The following is a 22,504-nucleotide window of genomic DNA, read 5'->3' on the forward strand; positions in this document are numbered from 1 at the left end:
GCTAACCATGTCCCTTTGGATTATGGGGGCTTCATTCTGCTCCCCATCCCTGTCTTCCAGCTCAGGGGGTTGGGTACCTGGACAACAAATGGTCTTACAGTTAAAGACTGAGGCAAAGAAGGCATTAAGTACCTCGGCCTTTTCCTCATCCTTTGTCACTATGTTTCCCACTGCATCCAGTAACGGATGGAGATTCTCTCCTTAGCCCTCCTTTTGTTGCTAATGTATTTAGAGAAACTTTTTTTATTTGTCTTTTGTGGCAGTAGCCAGATTAAGTTCTAGCTGGGCTTTGGCCCTTCTAATTTTCTCCCTGCATAACCTCACGACATCCTTGTAGTCCTCCTGAGTTGCCTGCCCCTCCTTCCAAAGGTCATAAACTCTCTTTTTTTTCCTGAGTTCCAGCCAAACCTCTCTGTTCAGCCAGGCCAGTCTTCTTCCCTGCTGGCTCGTCTTTTGGCACATGGGGACGTCCTGCTCCTGCACCTTTAAGATTTCCTTCTTGAAGAATGTCCAGCCTTCCTGGACTCCTTTGCCCTTCAGGACTGCCTCCCACGGGACTCTGTCAACCAGGTCTGTAAACAGGCAAACATCTGCCATCCAGAAGTCCAAGGTAGCAGTTCTGTTAACCCCCCCTCCTTACTTCTCCGAGAATCAAAAGCTCTAATTTCATGATCGCTATGCCCAAGACGGCCTCCAACCGTCACATCACCCACAAGTCCTCTCCATTCGCAAACAACAGGTCCAGGGGGGCACCTTCCCTAGTTGGCTCCCTCATCAACTGTGTCAGGAAGTTATCATATTCCACACACTCCAGGAACCTCCTAGGCTGTTTCCTCTCTGCTGTATTGTATTTCCAGCAGACATCTGGTAAGTTGAAGTCCCCCATGAGAACAAGGGCTAGCGACTCCCACCATGATATCTATCTTGTTGGCCTTTCCCCTGATTCTTACACATAAACACTTGACACTTTCATCACCATCATCAAGCTCTAGACTGTCAAAAGACTCCCTAACATACAGAGCTACCCTACCGCCCCTCCTTCCTTGCCTATCCCTTCTGAAGAGTTTATAGCCACCCATTGCAGCCCTCCAGTTGTGCGAGTCATCCCACCATGTTTATGGGATTGCAACTATATCATAGTTTTCCAGCTACACAATGGCTTCCAGCTCCTCCTGTTTGTTGCCTATGCTGTGTGCATTGGTGTAGATGCACTTCAGTTGGGCTATTGATCCTGCCACCTTTTTTGCAGGAGAAGCCCTAATTCCTGCGTGGCTGTTCTCAGGTGCTTCTGTGGTTTCTAACACATCCATAACCCTTGTGATGTGGAAAGAGAAGTATATTTGGAGAGATATTAAAAAGAAGTTCATTGTATTATAGAGAGCTTGCAGTATTAAATGATGTAAAATTTTCAGGAATTATGGCAAGTACTTAAACTTTTCAAGCAAATAATTCAAATTAATTTGCTTCCTGTAGAATTATTCATCTGCATGGTTTAAGCACCATTTAGTAATCTTTCATGACCCTTTGTTTTTGAGTAGTGAACCTGAAATAATTCAGTATGGTTCAGGAAATTCACTAGAGGCTTGAGGGTATTATAATACAGTTCAATCGGGTATCTTTCCATTAGGCTTATATTGAATGAAGAAATTACACCTTTTTGGTTTGATTAGTGGGAAAATTAATGACTAAGTACTGTTTTTCTGACACAAAATGACATGTCTGTCAGAAAGAAAGTTAATGTTTCTATTCCATTTTTTATTTCCAACTGCTTTTCCTCAGTTTACAGTAGATCTGTCTTTCAGTGTAAGATACAGGTCAACTACTAACAAAGAGGAAATACGATTTCATATTACCCACAATATATTGCTTATTAATAACAGTGCAAAATAGCATGTGTCACAGAAACCAGTTTGTTTTGATCATTTGACTTCTAAATTATACAGAACATTGCTTATTTGTATTCAGATATGCAGATACTAGCATACAATTAATTAAATCAATCTACTCAAAGGCTATTGGAAACAGTAAACATCCTATTGGAAACAAAGTAAAGATTATTTGATTTGTAAATATTATTTGATTCATCATAATGACCAAAATTGTGGGTATTAGTCTACAAGGTGTTTTTCTTTGTTTTGCTTTATGCAATCAAAAGGAACATTCAATGAAGAAAATAATCTTTCAGGAGGAATTCAGACCAGGTAAAAGTTTGGGGGCCCAATGGCTAGAAAAATTATATTATCCATGACTATGTAGATGTGTATACATAAGTGTATATATATGTGTGTGTGTGTGTATGTGTATAAACCTTTTCCATTTCTCCTTATATAATATAAGAAATATTATACTGTTTCTTCTTTTGTTTCTCATTTTGTATCAACTTTCTCTTGTAAAAAATATCTCAGAATAGAAGGATTTTAGCATTAGGCTTAATTTGTTTGCAATGTTGCTTATTCTACAGTACTCTTTGGAAATAATTATTGATAGTGACAAAACAAAATAAAAAGTACCTGATGTCACAAAAACAGGTTAAAATTGAATTTTCTTTATCACATGTGCAGATTTCTTAATAATTTGGTTTAGATTAATTGAGGAAAATACTAATGAGAAGAACACTATGTTCAATATCTTTATGGAACCTGTCTTTAAAGAGGTCAATGATTACTCTGACATTCAACACCGCAAGAGTAGTATCTGAGTCTGATTCTTTGTACTGGCAATTACAACTATACCTTTATGTGAAAAGTGATACCATTATCTCTGTTTTAAAGACAGAAAGCTGAAACACAAATAGTAATATTCACTTGTCCAATGACAAAATCTGCACTTTAGACTGGGTAGGCAGTGGTGAGGAGTAGACAGTTCGATAACAGAAGTGTCTACAGAAGAAAACAGAAGAAAACCCCACAAAAAAACCCTAATGTCTCAGCATTTGGACCTGTAGCATTAATTTTAATTTATTCTTAGAGTGTAGGAATAAAACATATTTTTAGCTGTTGTGAGGGTCCTTTAAGACTTATATATTCAATGTTATTTTCTTTTGGGCAACTATGAACAATTCTGTCAAATCCTGGCTTTGCAGCTACCATCAAATTTTAGTGTGTGGATTTCTTCCTGAATATTATGTAAATCTTGATTTCACTCAGCAGTATCAAGAACATTTGATAGGAATTTTATACATAAAGAATCTTATACAGCAATGCACATTCAAGTTATGCTGTCAAATGACATGTTAATAGCTTCAAAATTATTTCTTAGAAATAATAATAAAAATATTAACTTTGCAAGGAGCAATTTGAGATGGAGGTGTTCTACAGATGATTTGTTGTTGCTACTTCCACCACAATAAAGGAAGATGTGTCAGTCCCCTGCTATTAGCATGTAGCTCCACCTCACTGATGTTGCGCAAAAATATATATATGATTTTTTTTCCTACAAACTATTTACACCAGTTCATGAATGTGAATAATATGAATTAGGTTGAGAGTTTATCCAGTGGCTCTAAATCCAAAGAACATCAATCGCTTGCACGAGAACAAGATAAGACTTTGCAAGGTGTATGAAGTGTAGCTCCACCTCACTGATGTTGCGCAAAAATATATATATGATTTTTTTTCCTACAAACTATTTACACCAGTTCATGAATGTGAATAATATGAATTAGGTTGAGAGTTTATCCAGTGGCTCTAAATCCAAAGAACATCAATCGCTTGCACGAGAACAAGATAAGACTTTGCAAGGTGTATGAAGATATGTTCTTGAATGTCCTAATTAGGCAAAGGATGTATATTTTTGCTAAAGAGCTATCTTTTTATTGAGAGCATAATTGCAGTTAGGAATTGATAGTCTCCAGTGGAGACTATATGGATATATATTTGTCAAAATATGATACCATGAAAGAAAGGTAAATCATATATGGTAAAACAAGCCACACATGAAACAGTAAAATAGCTTTCATCAGAAGTGAAAAAAAAACAGAGAAAAAGGAATTTGTATTCCAGTTCTGTGTAGTTGTACCATGTCTCTCCCAGTTCAGTACTCTGAAATCACCGTTGAAGGTCAGTTTAGAGATATTGCATTTTGTCCTTCAGAAAGAACAGATACTGTTCTATTCCTCCTTTGCAAGGGTGAAATTAATTTTTAGACTGGAACAAAATTGTTATATTTTATATTAATAGAACATAAATTGAGTGTTTCCTTTAATGTAAGAATAAAATTATAGTGTTTTGTAAAACTTTGGACGCCAACAGTTTTATTAGCTATCTTCATAGTCCAAAATATCATGAAGACTATAGAAGCCCCAAAATAATCATAAAATATTTTCCATTGAAAACACATTAAGAGTGTGACCTTGCTTTGGATTCCCTTTGTTGTTAATGAGTAGCACTGATACTCAGTAAAGGCCATTGTTGTTCATTTAAATATAAAGACCAAAGGGGACTACTTCAGTGCACATGTAGTGAGTGTCCTTGGAGGATGAGATGAAGGATCATGTTTCTGTAATTTAATAGCTGAAATAATGTTAATACCAATTAAACCTCTGTTCACTGTAGAAATCAGGCAATTTATAGCACAGCGATTTTCAGTGCCTACTTCCATCTACTCCCTGACAGAGAACCGAGTACTTGTATTTTTGGATTTTAAGGCCAACTTCTACAGTGGACATTGGAAATTTAGCTGGCTTTTCAATGTCATCCAATTTCTGTTATGTTGAACAATACAGGTAGCTGAAATCATGTATCTGAAGCAGTGCAAATGGTACTTCACCACACATGTGGGCCCTGCAGTGCAATGCTTCTGGGACTCCATAGGAAGGCATTTTCTTCCAGTTCTACAACCCTCACCAGTCAGGCGTGTTTTCCTGTTTGAAGTAGAGGGTTCAAGCATGTTTTTGGAAACGTCATTACTTTTGATCGAAACACAGAAACAGCTAGAGAATCTATCATTTCCCTTTGCCCTTTGGGTTGTTTCAGGAGGACACTTAGAGGGGCTGTAGCTTCACCCCAGTGAATCTTCACATACTATATCACTGTGGACGACTCTTCACACAATTCATGTGACTTTGCTGCACTGGTTTTCTAATTCTGGATCAGCCTGTCCACCAATGACGCTACTAGGTCTGTATCTTTTGCCTCTGTGATTAATCTTTCCCACTGTTTAAATGTTATCATCATTGCAAATTTAAATGTATCCAACTGCAGTTTCCAGCATTTTGCTTAGATTATGTTTTCCTCTGTTAGAGATTACATTTCTAATCAAGATGTCTCAAAATTTTTTTGAACTTAACTGAGTTCCTTCAGAATCCATTATAAAAACTGCAACAAAAATTACTTAAATGGAAGAGAGAAAACCTTCTTAACATGTCTTCAGCATGTGTGTGTGCCAGTATGTCTATATGCATATAAGGGCAGACAGAAATAATTTTGTCAGAAATGTACCTACTTCTGAAGCTAACAAAAGAGAAAAATTAATAGCTTCTGGAAATAATCGGAATCAGAAATTAAGAATGTGCTGAATTTCTCTGTAGTTTACAAAGCTAAATATGAAAAGACAATGTATGTCATCCACCTTTACTGTTCTCAGACATAGGGACAATATCCCTAATCTAGCTTTGAAGAAAGTGAAATGTAAGTATTAAAGACTTTGGAAAAAACAAATTTTCTTCTTTTTTAATATATGCAGCTGGAAAAATGATCCCAGAGAAAATAGGTCAATTTCACTACATTATCTATATTCTCTGTCATGCTCTGTGTAATTAAGGACAACACTTTAGGAGGGACACGTGCCATTTAAAACATGCAGTGTTCTTCTTGTTACTGTGTAAATTACTTGGAGTGGAAGTTATCCAGTTAGATCAAAGTTCATTGTTATAAGTACTAGAAATCATTTCTTTTGCTGAGAACCCCGCCCCCCCAAGAAAGGAAACAGTGCCACATGCAGGAAGAACACTATTGTCTATCATATGAGAACAGCATCATTAGCATTTAATTTCTATCATGGAATCACAGAATGGTTGAGGTTGGAACGGACCTCTGGAGGTTGGCTGGTCCAACTACCCTTCTCAAGCAGGGCCACTAGAGCAAGCTGTCCAGGATCATGTCCAGATGATTTTTGAAAATTTCCATGAATGGAGACTTCCCAACCTCTCTGGACAACCTGCTCCTGTGCTCAGTCTTTTGACTTGTTATTCTTTATTATGTACATATGATCATATGATTTTTAAAATATATTTTTTTCTAAAGTATGTTCTTTCATTTGGTTGAAGGTGAGAAGTAGAAAGATGAAATTAGAAAAGGTGAATCATATAATATTAAGAAGTTCAACATAATTAATAATGAGGAAATTTTGAGTTTAATTTGTTTTGGGTTTTTTTTCTTCTTAATATCCATTCTGAAAGTGGCATTTCTCTTTCCTAATGTCCAGAGTATGAAAGTTATCTAATAGTAAAAAAAGAATGAGTACATATATATCTGCATTTTAAGAGAAAGATAAGCTGGGTATGCCCATGTACTTAAGCTGCTTGGTGTCACTTCAGTGTTTTAGAAGTACTGCAAAACTCTTTAATCATCTGGTTAAGTCAGATTTCTATCGGCTTTGTACTGTGACACTGTGGAGGGAAACCAGACAGGTAGGGTTATATGGACCACATATTTTTACAGGTTGTAATTCTAGAAAGAACAAATTAGGCAAAGTACAGTATGGGCCACTAAAAGGACAGGGAAATGTATTCACATATGTGGATTAGGAGTCTGCAAAGGATTAGAAAAATGTTCATAGCTTCATTTTAAAAAGAAATTGGGACTGTCTCACCCAATCAAATGACAGGATGTCTATGCAACTTAACTTATATAATAGTATATTTACCTTAGGTTACAGATTCAGTATGTCCAATTTATCCTGTACCTTTCTCAGTAGCAATATAGGAGGTGAATTTTCATTTCACATGAGTGATATTATCTTATAAAACTACGTAAATAAATCTAATGTTTTCTTGATTTCCATATAGATCACTATATCTCAGTTGGCTCCCATGCTCAGAATTTTCAAGTTGTTTGCTGAAACAAGGCCTACAGAAAGGAGAGAAAAAATAGGGTCCGAAAGAAAAAGCAGTAGGGATTTTTTTTTTTAATTCATTGCTTCCATACCTTCTATCATGCTCTACAAGTCTTCACAGATTATTAAGCCTTGTCCTCAGAGATCTTTGTATTTACACTTTGTATTTATTTTATTTTGTACTTTTTTTTACACTGTGTCTTTTTTATGGATTCAGAAATAATTTAAGGCAAAAGTATATGATAGTTGTTTTAGGAATAACCATAATATTATTAGTTTTGCTATAGTATCAAGAGTGTTAATAGATATCAGATCTCCAAAGTACAGAAAATGCCCAGAAGCATTATAAATTCTTTGAAGGAGCACCAACAGTCTCTCTTAATCTGAATGGAGAGAGGGAAATGGAAGATGAATGGAAAAATAAGGTGTTATCTGGGTTTTACATTTAAACATTTACATTTATTGAGACTGAAAACTAAATCCAGCTAAGATTCAGGATTCGAAAACCCTAAATCAAAGTGCTTAGCTTTTGGTTACTCAGACCTCAGATATTGTGGCTAGGTAAACCCCTCAGAGTGGGTTCAACACCATCCAGTAAATTAGGTGTAGGTCCAACTTTAGCCACTCAGTAAGCATCTACAAACACTTTCCGATAGCTGGGTAAACATCACTGTTTCCTTTTCCAATACAACAGTGACTTCTCAAGAACTGCAGCCTCTTTTATATAATTCCTTAATCACTGGAGCAGTCGCACAGGAGGTGAGGAACCCATATTCACTGCCTGTTCCTGACTTAGGAGATTCCACTCCACATCTCCTGTCACCCTGAAGTGTGTTATCAGCACAGACAGATTTTTGTGGAGACAGTCTCCACTTCACCTTCCCAACATCCAATACAGAAAGATGAGAGGTATGTCATAATTTGGGATTGACAGAGACATTTGAGAGTCCAGAGGTTTTATCCTTTTTCCAAAGTGGTTTATGTATTTTATCTTTTGAATGGGTGCAATGTTGTTTTGTTAAAGACTAGTGAAATCAATAGTATTATGGTTGTCTCTCCCCTGGCAATCATGTTTGAAAAAATAAGTGGTTCTGACAGTTATGCAGGAAAACCAATCATGTGAACGCATTTCAGGAACACTGTAATGGATCGGGTCTTTCAGGAACATTCCCAAGACCAAAAAGGCTTAAATAAGACACTGGCATTGAGATGCTGAAACTGAGGTATTTACAGTGGTGCAGGTCTCAAAAACTAGGGAATTTTAAATCTAACCAGAGAGATCCAGCAAATTTAGATGCTTTGTGAAGGCAGCTGTTAAGCAAATGGTAGAGGGCAGGCACTACTACAAGTGTGTGTTTTGGTGTCCTGAAAATTCTTTATGAGTTCATTTTGTTGAAACTCACTCTGACTATCTTGCTCCAAAATTGCAAAGGAAATCTGATGAAGAATTAGGAACTGAATTTGCAGTGTTCATGTCCCTTTCTAGTGTTTCATTCCTGGGCACACTCTACCTCAAAAGAGAACAGGAAGTCAGAGAATGGAAATGGTAGAAACGGGGGGAAAAACTGTTAGTTAGAACAAGAGTTGGAAGTAGAGAAATAAAATGCAAGTGATCGCTGTGCTTTTTTTATGCAACAACTCACTTTTCAGAGCTTAGTTGACCATTTATGCAACAACTTTTCAGGTCATTGCATTCACAAAGAATCCTGCAGAGCATAAATAAAAGACAATCCCTAGCAAAAATATTTACTGTTTTGTATCCCAACACGGAATGATAAATACTTCTTTCTGCTGTTCATGTTCTTTCCAAACAGAGAAAATTTAATGACCTAGGACTCTGAACTATCATTTAAAATGTTCAGGTGTATATACTTTCAATTACAGAAACTCTCCAGAGCAGTTCTGTAGAGATCAATGAGCCAAATGAGTTATTTTGTGGTTTTTTTTCTGTCCTAAAGGCTTTAAAATTCAAAGGAAATCATATTTAGAACACTATGATTTACTGTTTTACAAAGATTCAGAGAGTCAGATTAAAACCACCTACAGAGAATTTTAAGATTAAAAGAAGTGCATAGTATCCCATCAATTTTGGAATCTGAGATAGACAGAGTTTTTTAATTTATAGTGACAAAAGCAATATGGTCAAGCTGACTGTAAACAATGTTCTTAATAAGACAACACAGTTGTTTGGTTGTTCTGCCATATTTTAACAGAAAAAATTTGTCTGGGTCATACTACATTCATATTGTAGGTGAAGAAGTTATGTAATGTAAGTCAGCACAGTCCAGCTGCAGCCAGCAGATCAAATGTGGTCCATGGACATTTCCATTCATCTAATTGTTTATTCTGTAGGAGACAGAGAAGAATTGTTCGAGCAAGGAACAGCCCAAACAACTAATCTTCTTGTACTTGCTAGGAGCCCAAACGAAAAAAAAAATCAGACTGATATCCATGCTGCAGCTAGAAATTGAAGTTATTGATACATATGAGACAGTGATAGTCTTGCTTCCACAGGGGAGGTCCTGCAGTAATTGCTGCTGGTTAATGAGAGGCAGCTCAAAGTGCAGTTCCTGAATCTGTTTCATGCCTCTGCAGTTTCTAAGGCTGGATCTTACTGACATAAAAAAATCTCTGTATTATGAACAAAATGGGGAAAACTATGTCTGCAGCCTTTACAGGTTTTCTTCACTAAAGGATAGGTGGTGTGGCTTAACCCCGGTAGGAAGGCAAACATCACACAGACCCTCGCTTACTCCCCCACAGTGGGATGGGGGAGAGAATTAGAAGGGTAAAAGTGAGAAAACCCATGGGTTGAGATAAAGACAGTTTGATAGGTAAAGAAAAATCTGTATGCACAAGCAAAGCAAAATGAAGAATTCATTCACTACTTCCCATGGGCAGGCAGGTGTTCAGCCATCTCCAGGAAAGCAGGGCTTCATCACACATAACGGTTACTTGTGAAGACAAACATCATAACTGCAAACATCACGCCCATCCTCCTTCTTCCCCCAGCTTTTATTGCTGAGCACTATGTCATATGGTATGGGATATCCCTTTGGTCAGTTGAGGTCAGCTGTCTCAGCTCTGTCCCTTCCCAACTTCTTGTGCACCCCAGCCAACTCACTGGCAGGGCAGCATGAGAAGCAGAAAAGGCCTTGACTCTGCATTAACACTGTTCAGCAATAACTAAAACATCCCTGTATTATCAACACTGTTTTCATCAACAATCCAAAACATAGCACCATATGAGCTACTATGAAGAAAATTAACTCTACCCTAGTCAAACCCAGTACAATAAGCCATGGGACCCCAGCTTTGCTGAGGAAGAATGTTAAGTTGCTAACAGTAAAGTATTCAGGACATCCAAGCCACCTAGTCTTTTCTCTACTTGTCTATGATGAAGATTTTTTATTTTAAGAGATCTAGGAATAGTACTTTTTTAGGTAATTGTGCAATAGTTAGAATAGATTTAGAATTTGAGTGGAGGTGCTAGGCTAATGCACATTTTACATAACATTGGCAATTGTCACCAACTAAAATTCCAGATAAGGGTAGTGAGTTTTCAGGAGTTCTTACCAAACAAGAATTTAACTGAAAAATCCATTTCTGAAGAATTTTTTTTTTTTTTTACCTACCCACTGCAAACATTATGAAACAGAACTCTCATATGAACTGGCACATTTCTCAAATAAACAAAGAGGTACAAATACATAACAGATAACTATGGATATTTTTTATTCTCATGTTCCACAACTACTCCTGGCTCCTGTTCCCAGCTTCCAATCTCCATATTATGGAAGGAACCAAACACACAGCTGTTTCCACAATCATCGTCTTCACTGAAGAGGAATCTTAGGCACCCAGAAGAGAGACTGGGTGAAGATCAAGAAGATAAGATTCTCTGTACCTGAGTATGTACCTTCCGTGTGACTTAAAACTAGACCAGGAAAGACTTCAGATTCAGTTCATATGAGAGATGGTTTAACTTCACTGTTGTAACTGAATGCTGGTTCTGCAGGACTAAAATATTATGGACAAGGAAATTACTGCCTTTAAGAGGTCAAAGAAAAATATTCCAGGTGATCTGAACAATTCATAGGGTCAGTTATAGCCAATGCTGCTGTAAGATCCCAAATCAAAATCAATTATGGTCAACAATAAGTAAAGTGAAAGGTAAATTGCTGTCAGTTTTAGCCTTCACAGTTTCAGCTTTGTGAAAGTTAGCATCTAAGTTGCACTCTTTGAAACCTGTTATCAGTGGAATAAGACTAAAATTGGAAAGCAAGAATTCATTTCCAATTGTTCTTACTTAAAAAAAAAAAAGAAAAGAAAAGAAAAGAAAAAGATATAAAAGCAACAAATCACTTTTCCTTTAGCAGAGCTACTAAGCATGCTCTTCAAACTGGACATGTGTGTCCCATAGGAAATAATGAAAATGCAATTACTATATAGAGGCATTATTAGATGTCAATGTTAATTGAATCTACAATGAATTGCTAAGGATCTGCTGTGTATACTGTGGTAATAGGTCTAGGTGGACGATAATTTAAATTCAGTGATGACTGAATATGCTAAGTAAAATTAACCCCTATAGCTCTAGATCTAGAAGTGAAGGCAAAAGTGCTAGCTTTTTGCTCATCAGATGGGGTGAGTAAGCAGTAAAATAAAATTTAAAGGAACAGGCTTAAATCAAAGGAATAGGCTTAAACACCACTGTGATGAGCAAAAATATGTAAGTAAATAAATCTTACACATATATGTGATATAGAGTACCAAGAATCAACTTTTGATATCCATATTAAGCAATGAGGTGAAAAAGAATAGCTCCAGAATATTTTGCCATCTCATGCTAATAGTGAATCCTTTGCATCACTGTAAGTCATCAGCATTCAGAACTCTGTCTGAGTGTCCTGCCAAAATCCAAGAGGATTTTGGGCCTAGACGAGTACTAAGCATTGTATTATCACCCAAAATGAGTGCAGTACTTTCAATTCTGTTTTGGTCCATACTACTACATATCTCATGTGTATCTGTCTCTTATGACACCCTGGAAACTTTAGAAAGCCATTTTCATCCCACTTATTTTCAGAAAGAACATTTGACCTTTCAGTTTGAATGATAAATTTCTACAGAAATTTGCTTTAGCACATTTTCTTGGATTTGATTTTAATTTCTGTTGATCTTTGTGAGAGTGTTTGCCAAGGGAAGTTTCACAAATGAACAGACAAAGAAAGACATAAGGAGGATGTTATTGTCAATATCATGTCTGGAATATAAAAACTGAGAGCAATTGTTTATTAGAATCAGGGCAATAAGCACCATTTATTATTCACCTTGTCTGATACTTCTCATAATGAGCCCCCATGATCACTTCTAATTGCAGCAGTCTGTAACTGTATAGTTGTGTTCAAAATTTTGAATGTCAATTGTCTGTCTCAATCTAAATAACTTCCAAAATTTTTGTAATAATTTCCACATTTCTGAAACTCTGGCAGGTAATATCTATGTTTTATATTTTTAAAAAATATAGTCAAATATCAACAAGCACCTATTCACATGAGACTTTGCAGCACGGACTTGAAGTCAGAGAGGAGGCCTTTTGTCAAGCCTTTTTGAAAGATCTCATTACACAGGAAAGCATGTGTAGATGAGATTATCTAGAACGTGTAAAGATTTTCTTCTTCACTTGACTTCACTTATTAATATACAACAGGCCTCTGTAAATTGCTCTGAACATGTGCCTTTCTAAGAGAACACTCTTCACCTTTTATAGTTCATGCATATTTCTAAAAAAAAGGGGATTAAATTGTTAATATGGATATTGCAGGGAAACTTGTGGGCTAGACGGAATAATTGAACTTAGAGACTTTTATTCCCCTTTCTTTCAAATCCCTCCGATTCATACTAGAAGTGAAGAGAAAAGTGTAGGACTGGTCTTCAGAAGCAACCTACCTGAATGGAGACCAAAATGACAGGAAAAATAACTACTAGTAAGCTAATGAGAGATGTAAGATTATGAATTCTGAGCCATTTTACTTCTCAGGTAGAACTCAAGATTCTGGAGTTTGATCTTTCCTTTGCTGTCATCAAGTGGGACAGATGCCATTGTCAATATATAATCTATTTATTCTGCCAAACCCAATGGCAGAAATCTCTGCAGTAGATCAAAAGACTCCATCGCTCCAAAAGTCACATCCCACTTGGTTGTTATACAACGCTAAGAAGCTAGAGTTTCTTCAAAATTTGCATTAATTGTATCAATATTCTATAATCATCTTTTCTGTAAAACCAAATGCTCACCAAGGAAGTGACTAGTTGACCTTAGTGTAGTGAGAGCTATGGAATCACAGAACAGTTGAGGTTGGCAGAGCCCTCTGGGGATTGCCCAGGCAACCACCGCTGCCCAAAGCAGTCACTTGCAGCAGGTTGCTCAGGATGATGTCCAATTGAGTTTTGTATATCTAGAGGCTGGAGACGGCAACATCTCTGAGCAACTTGTAGTTACATTACTTAACTATAGTTGCATCATGCAGTATTAAATATGCTTTATATTCTTTTCTCCAGCAGGAGATTTGAGAGTATCTTTTCCCTACTGTAGAACCAGAACAAGGTTGTGACAGACACATACATGTATTTCAAACCGTATTTGCCAATAGCTGACTGCACTGTTGCCTTTGCTTTCTTCTCTTTTTTTTTTTTTTTCTTCAAAAATTTCGGTCTGCACAGAACTGTAATACATAGGTAGAATATATTTCTTATTGTCACTTTAATTTTATACTTTTAAAAGTGATTATTTCTTGACAGATTCCTATTCACCTAAATATTAATGAACTCTATGCTTGGCACCTGTAGAAATTTAGGAGTAAGTTTATAAGTGTGTTCATTTTGAAATTTATTCCTCCAATGTCATCACAGGAAACTTAAATACAGATAATCAAATACCTAAATTAATTTCTGAGAATGTCATACATTTCATTCGTGATAATAATTGAATGCCTGCACCTCAAATGCATTTTATAATATTTGCATTTTTCACGTTTGAAACCCAGATCAAAACACATACTGGAACGTATGCTGGTTATGCAAGTCGTGGTTATTGCAGCCTCTAACAAATGGACTACTGTAAGTTGCTCTGAGAATATTGTCAGATGTAAAATAAAAATAATTTCAGTCTTTTTTTGTTCAATCAAAAACTTCTTGAGTGGAAAGTACTGATCATTCCTCTGTTTGTTTTATAATCATACACATCTTAGTTTTCTATCCTGGAAATTACTTTGCATTTGATTTCATCTGACATAGAGATGGTTCCTTTGAGATAGAAAAGCACTCAGAAAGATAAAGCAATTTGCCTAAATTTGTCATCACTTTATAACTTACTTCTATGCTGTCCCTATTTTATGACACAAATTATAGCATTTTTCGCCTAGACATCAGAGAAAATGTATATCTTTTCCAATAAAATATCTGTCTTTGGATTTTGCAAGTTTAGGTTTTAAAGCTGTATTTCTATGAAGATTCTAAAGGAGAATATAACCCTGTTAGGAAGTCTGGAGGTCATTCTTTGATTTTCTCTTGCTACCTAAGAGCTGGATTCCATTTCTACCTAGAAGATGGGGTCAACAACTTTGAGCATCATGCAAGAATGGATTCTGAGTGAAAGGAAGAAGAATTCCTATTGGTGATTTGTTAGGAGTGTTTTTATGTTTTGACTGTTGAGAAATGTAACCCTAAGTATGAAAAATAATCCATAATTAGAAAGAAGCAAAACAGGCAGTGAATATCTTTCACCCCCCCCCCCCCCCCCCCCCCCCGGAAGCCAATTAAGGGATGCACATTCCATTGTGTTAGCAACCTAGATTTTCTAGCTGTGCTCTTGGGAGGAGATACCACAGCTATAAACAATGAGAAATATCACAGTTAATAATTAGTCTATTTTCTTGTGAGAGAAAACAACAAAATAAACATCATTGACCAATAAATAGTAGTTTCTCCTTTTTTCTTTCTTTTTTCCGCTGTACTCTTCATTATTGAGATCTCTAGTAAGAACTGTGTTGTTAAAGTCATTCTCCCCTTGGAAGGCACTGTATACCTTATTTCTCAGAATAATAACAATCCTATAAGTGTATAACATAAGCAGATAATCATATAACCAAATAAGAATATAATTAAATGCTTTAATTAATGCTAAGTACAGCTATCTAAAAGATAAAGTTACCAGTCAGAGCTAATTATCTAGGCTCTTCTGTCATATATCCTCAAAGTGGTATTATCTTACCTCTCTCTAGTGTCTATAAGGAGCCTGCACAATCTTACATTAAACACCTAGCTTTATGATATTTTGGCACACATTCATCTGGAGTAAGTCCTAAGCATCTGGACAGAAAATGTCTGGTTCTGATGTGTCTGTCTGGGTCCTTATTAGAATCAGTGGAGATACAGCCAATACAGTCAGTCTGGCCAGGGGCTGATTCATTTCATCCTCAAGTCAGCATCTAAACAGAGGACACTCTGGTTAAACAAATCTACATTTCACAGAGTGGGAGTGGAAACTCTATCTAAGATATTTATGTTGTATCTCACTTGTAGAAGGTGCAATGAATCCAACCTCTAGCATTCAGTAGAATGAACCCTGCTTTAATGTAAAGACATGAAGTTAGGTTAGGTGAATCCTACCATAAAGGTTAATTTATCCAATTTAGTATATAATGGATAAGAGGGAGTAAATAAATGCATATCAAGGAAGAATGTAAAATATGAATTTCTTCTTTGTATTTTTGTGAGATTAGTTCATGTTCTTTCTTCAAGAATAGAAGGAAAGCAGATTATCAGCAGATGCTGTTAATATCTTCAGTGATAATAGCATTTTAATATCTCCATTAAAACCTTTTCAAGAAAAAAATAGTTTAAATATACTCTCTGTTTTACAGCTTCATCTAATCATGACATATTTGATCTATGTGAAATTGTGAACTGGAAAGTTGTTTCCTCTTGATCCTGTTGTAGAATCTTAATTTGTTTTCTATTGATTAGTTGCCTGCCTTTTTGTTGGTTTATGCAAGTAAAGAGTGCTGTTAAATCAAGGATTGGAGGACAAAATACAAAATGTCTTATTCAGCTCAAGGAGATATTTTAACGTTCTTTTCCATCACTTCATGGAGAACACAAACATCCTTCTTTCATGCATGGTTTCAATCAAAATTAGTTTTTATCATCCTTTCATTAGCTCAGTGCCATAGCTAGTCTTTTTTGTAAGGAGAAGATACTACTGTTTAGCATATTTTAATTGCCTTTCTCCACGTGGAAAATTCCTAAAAAATATTTAAAGTAGGATTTTGACATTTTTTCTTTCTTCAAGCTAATATCAAAGCTATTTCTCTAGTTTTGCCTTCATCTAACAAGACATGAATTTATTTTTTAAATAAATGGAAACATTTTATTTTTTCTGTACAAAGCTTTTTAGTCTCAATATATTTTTAGCTTAATCTATTAATCTGTTAATTTATGCTAAACTTAATCTAAGAGAGTCCTAAAGTAGACATTAAAGAAAACACTGTCCTCTTTAACAACTTTTGGAGAGCTCTTTTGTCTTTCTCACTTCATTAAAAAGTTTCTTAAGGGTGACTAGATAAATATTTCCTAATAAATATAAATATTTTGTATTCAATTGTTTTCATCAATAATGGTCACATCGAATAACCTTATTGTCATTGTTCAGACACAGTCTCACTCTTTCTAAAGTGAAAGCTGTGTTCATCACTCCTCAGCCACACAATTACACTGCTAAGTTAATAGGCTTATTATAGATCCTTGATATTTTTTGTACTGTTGCAAAACTCATTCATCTTAGCACCTAAAACTCTTCGAATGGTGCTTTTAAACTGGGGTTTTAAATACACTTTTTTAAAAATTATTTTTTTCCAATAATCTATGACCCCTTCACTTAATTCTCACCTCTTAACTCATATTTAGTCTTTTTTTTACTCATATTTAGAGAAAAAATGTCACACCATATCTACACTAAGGTAGTACCTGATAAGAGCCTATTTTCTTATGATGTGTACATCTGCCTTTATTAATGTTAGTAAGAACAACACATAAATTCTGTCAATGAAAGAACAGACATGATAATTACTGTTTTAGATAAAATCTCTGAATAACATTCTTTGTTCTTAATCTCATGGTATTTTCCATCTAAAAACACTGAAATGCCTTTTTCTCTGCACTGTAATGCATGGTATTGTCTACATCAAGAACTTAACACCATGATATTATGATTAAATAATATCATAAATATTAATAAAATAACTAATAAAATAAAATAAATAATAATAAATATCAATAATAAAGAAAAGCTAATTAATTCCAAAAGTTGTTGTTTGTCACCTAGATTTTCCCTGTGGTTTTGTTTAATACTACTAAATTTTTCCTCTAATAATCAATTTTTGTATCATTCAAATAATTGATTTTCTTTCTCCCTTTTTCTTTTTCCCCTTTTCCCACCTTTTTTCCCCTTTCCCATGTTTTTTCCCCCTTTTCCCCACCTTTCCCCCTCTTTTCCCCACCTTCCTCACTTCCCCCCCCTTTTTCTGTGTCCTGCCCTGCTATGTCCTACTCTTTTCTATTTCATTTAACATCCATATAAACAATATGTTCTGGGGAAAAGGTATTTTACTTCCTTTCAGCCCCTCCTCTCCAACCCAGTTTTCCAATGAATAGTTTTTATTTTCCCCTTCAATTCAAGATAAGGACTGTGTGCTTACATGTGTTCTCTTCCCTGATCTTTTTTATTGTTTTGGGTTTTATTCTGTGCTTACCTATTTTGGTCTGCCAGTGCCACTGTCTGAGCACCTTCCAAAGATAAACAGAGCAAACTAATTATCTGTTGTTATAACTCATTCATTCTCCACTCCTGACACAAGGTAGAAATGGTGTACAGGTGCGTCAGTGAGGGAACTGGGATCAATATAATTTTGGGACTAACTTGAAGGTGTTTCTTCCTTAAAGGTGCTTCGGTGTTTCTTTTTATCCTGGACTGAATTTCTTTGTTTCCACCTCAGATCTAACTACCGTAGATTTCTTTACAGTACAAGCACTCAAAACATACATCTTTGTTCTCGCCTTCAAAAACAAAAATAAATTACCTTGGACTAGAGGACCCAAGTCTTGAGGGAATACAATTAGTACCATCCTTTGCCTGAGTTTACCATTATTGCCAAAAAACCACAGGCTGTTGACATCTTTATCTGAGGAGTACACTTTCTGGAATCCAAAATGTCAGCCATTCAGACCTCTGTAATAAGGACTGAGACAATAAGCCTTAGGAGAACAGCATCATAGGCAAGCAATGAAATCTCAAAATACAAGGAGAAATGATCACAGAGTTGAAGAGAATTTCAAGAGTTCTGAAATAAAATTTTAAAAATATGAAAATTGAAATTTTCTGGAGGAAAAATACTCTGAATATTCTTTTAGGAAAATTAAAATGATAGTTCTCCCATACACTTATAAGGAAGGATCTTGCTGATTTTCCTTACTCTTAGTAGAGAGAAAGTATGATTTACAAGAATGTTCCAGGATGGCAGCCAGAGAACTAAACCTGACTTTGGGAATTGAGGGAGTGGGAGGCTGAGCAGACAGAGGGAAAATCAAGAGGTAAAAGGTCTGTTGAAAAAACTGACAGAAAGCTTGCAGTAAATAAAAGGTAGTTTGTAAATAAAAATATATATATATATATACTTCTGGTTTCCCAAAGTCTTTTTTTACTAGAGTTTCTTTCCTCAAGGAAATTAACTTCTCTATTTTTGATATGGATTTGGAAATCAGTTTTAAAAACACAATCTATTTAATGAGAAAACACTTCTCTTTTTTTCTCTTTTAGATCTGCATTTCTCACAGTCAGCTTTGCTTTGCTCAGTTGTTATCTATTTCCCTGTACTCTGATTCACTGTAGTACTCTTTAGATATGATTCTTAGGAGAACAGCTAAACAAACTTTTATAATCTAGATGGATTTCCAAGACATAACTGAAGTCAAAATTTGACCACTATTAGCATACTGATAGAGTCTCCGTAGTAAATAATATAGAACATCTCTCTTTGAGGCCCAGTTTCAGGAAAGAGTCTGTAATGTGAAAACTGACAAGACTTCAAAACCAGAACTATGATGGAGGAATTTTGTTCTGTCAAATTTGCTTCCCAAAGCAACTGTATTTCTGATTTCTCTGCAAGAGCAATGCATTTTGAAAACACCCATCTTACATCAGGTAAGAGTCCCTAGCTACCCAAAGTTAGAGGTACTGATACTGCACCTATATTCTCCATGGTTCTTGTACCATACCATACACCTTTTTTGCTGGAAAGGAAAATAAGTGTCTTTCATAATCTAGTGTTTACAAAGCCATCTGATCTATTGTGGGTAGTATGACTAGAAACTGGCTTTCACTACAGCTTCTTTAACAGCAAAGGATTTTAAAGTCCTCCTGGAGAGAACAGCAGTCTGTGCTTCAGGAAAATCCTCTGTGTAGAAAATTTGGAAGCAAGTAATTTTCTTTTAAAATACATTTTTGGTTTTATGACCATATTTTCAACAGAATTCCTGATCTTTTGTTCTTTGAGTTGAAATCTGATTTACTTCATGATACTTCAAATTGGGAGTTTAAGTGTGTGCTAGAGGATGAAGACTTGGTTGTCTTTCAGGAGAGAAAGTAAAAGTCGTAATGGTCACCTTAGAAATCACTTTTCTGAGAAAGAGATTTGTTTTTGAGCCATTGTCAAGAAATCCTGACACAGAGGAATAATTTCTAGACATCTAGGTTAGGTTATGCATGCTTCTGTCTCAATTTGAAGTAACATGATTGTTAGCTAATTCAGGGAGGAAAAAAAAAAAGAAATTAGAAGTGAATACTATTTTCAGGATGTATGGTTTCAGGATGTATGCCTCAGGGCAAGAGGGTAGTCAGTTCACCCAAAGTTCACCAAAACTCATTGTAATTGTATAATAACCTTATATCCTCAAGCATAAGACATATCCTATTCTGTGAAACTCTTTAAGTTAAAGATAATATGTGAAATATAGTATCAGAACAAATACATACTTAAAAAGAAGAGGAAAAAAGGAAGAAAATTGTTAGAAAACTTTTCTATTGGGAAAACAGAGACAAGCTGAGAAGATAAAATTTAGCTTTACATGAATCAAAAAAGCTGTATAAACAACACAACTTTCAATAAACCGTAGTCTCTCATAGGCTTCAGTTCTTTCAATAAGGCAGAGGAAGAAATGCTACTATTTGTATACTGCGTATATGTGTTCTGCAAGGTATCGTTGCTCATATGACCAACATCTTTTCAGGTTTTGGGTACATATGCATTTTACCTAAATATGCATCTAATTTCTTTCATGTGCTAACATTATATAGTAAAATAAATAATATATAGTTAAAATAACATCTGTATAAAAGTATAAGATATAATAAAAATACAATTAAAATCTAATAAGATAAAAATACATAGCAACAAAGTTGTTAACAACATTTAGGTTAATATTTTGAAATTGTACCTGTTCTTGACACGTTTGTATGCATTAAGCCTATCAAGGACACAGAATAATAGGATCTAAGTGGATGGAATTGTATCAGAGAAGCAACAAGAAACAATATCTGACACATTTGTGTAGGACTTTTCATTTATTTTAGGACAAACAAAAGTACACTTAGATGCTCACAGTCCAGTGTTCATCAATGATGGTAGGTAACAATTGTGAGATGGTAGGTTCAGAAGCTGCCTTCTGGTGTAATTCATGTCTATGGTGTTCCACATCCATTCAGGGAAAATTTAAAATGGTTTAATCTGTATTTAACAGCAACTTAAGATTTTGTATTTGCTATGAACTGAACTGAGGGCTCCAATAGTCATATATCACATCTGAGTTGGATGTCATCCAGTTTAGGAACTTTTCTGCATGTTTCCCTGCCACTAAGTTTTGACATGTGGAAGAAATCAAAATGAAGATCAAATGATATAGTACTGCAGAAAAATACGGACAAAATTTGGCTCAGGAGTAGCCCATGATAACTTTCCAGGATAAAACTATGCTATTTACTCAGATCTACCAAAGACCAGAAGCATCTTGAAAAAACAACCTTTTCTTTTTTTTTTCTTTTTTATGAGTTTCATATTGAACGTTTTAAAAGCAAGATACAGATATGGTTCTTATCTGTATAACACAGATTCCCTTCTTCTTTGGGAAAACTCAGAATCAGACTCAAAAGTACAACAGCCCATTATGAAACATTTTGTCTAAATATAGAATAGAAATATATTAAAAATGTTAAATCCATAATAGTAGTCTATTTTCATTGACTTGTTTAAAATTTAAGGTTTTACACTTCAATATTGTAAAATCTTGCACAAATAAAGTTTTTAAGTATTCTGATTATTTCAACAAGGACTACGTTGTAGTAATGCTTCTGGGAAGTTGAAACATTCCAAGAAGAATTAGGAATTATATGTTTCTTTTTCTTTTGTGACATAAATATTAAGATACATTTCTTTTTTATCAAATGGACTTTTTGCATCTTTGCCTCTGTACCTCAAGTAAGAAATCCAGAGTCTAACTTGAATTCAAGCAAAATATAGTGCAATATGATACTAATAAGCTCCAGCCAGTAGAAAAATAATTTCTGTGTTTTTCTTTTTTCACCAACTATTTTTTATGTCAGTTTAATTGATCCTTCTCTTCACAATAATCAGAATATCTACCTGAAGCTACTGTGGGTTGCTAAAGCAATTATGATTAGCCAATATGAAAAAAATTGATCCAAGATGAAATTTCCTACAGCTGAAGATAAAGTGCTTCATTAGTCCATTTTTACCTTTTTTTTCTCTATCGAGTTCCCCAATAAACCCTGTCTTCATTGATAAGTGAAGAATATCCTGAAACATTTTCCAGAGGAAGAGGATAATATGAGTTTTCTCCTCAGGAAGTGTACACAGGTTTGTTTTTTGAAAAATACAGTTGAAAATAAATCACTGAAAACATAGTACTTTAAATGTCTCTGCATATGCCAAACTATAGAGTTTGTGAAGTATAACAGTTGTCATGTTAAACTTTCGCATAATGTCTTATGATTATTTGTATTTTGGGTTGTGTGCAGTAGCAAAATACTCACATCCTTGTAATAAAATCTAAATCAAAAAGTGTTTTGTGAAAATGATGGATAAGTGGAAAATAATAAACCATTCATCAAACAGTAGCTAAATAGTAAAATGGTGTCAGTGAAGTTTAGGAAAGACTGAATTCAGAGTTCACCACCACAGTACTTAATGCTTTAGTGATAAAGTCTACAACATTATAAAAGAAATCTGGAGGCATATGAAAGCCATAAGTTTCTGCTTTAATGTTCCACCTCCCCTGGTTTATACTACCTCATCAAAATTTATCTATCTATTTATCT

This window comes from Pygoscelis adeliae, unplaced genomic scaffold (assembly GCF_000699105.1).
Source record: "Pygoscelis adeliae isolate BGI_AS28 unplaced genomic scaffold, ASM69910v1 Scaffold41, whole genome shotgun sequence".
In the NCBI taxonomy this organism is placed as follows: Eukaryota; Metazoa; Chordata; class Aves; order Sphenisciformes; family Spheniscidae; genus Pygoscelis; species Pygoscelis adeliae.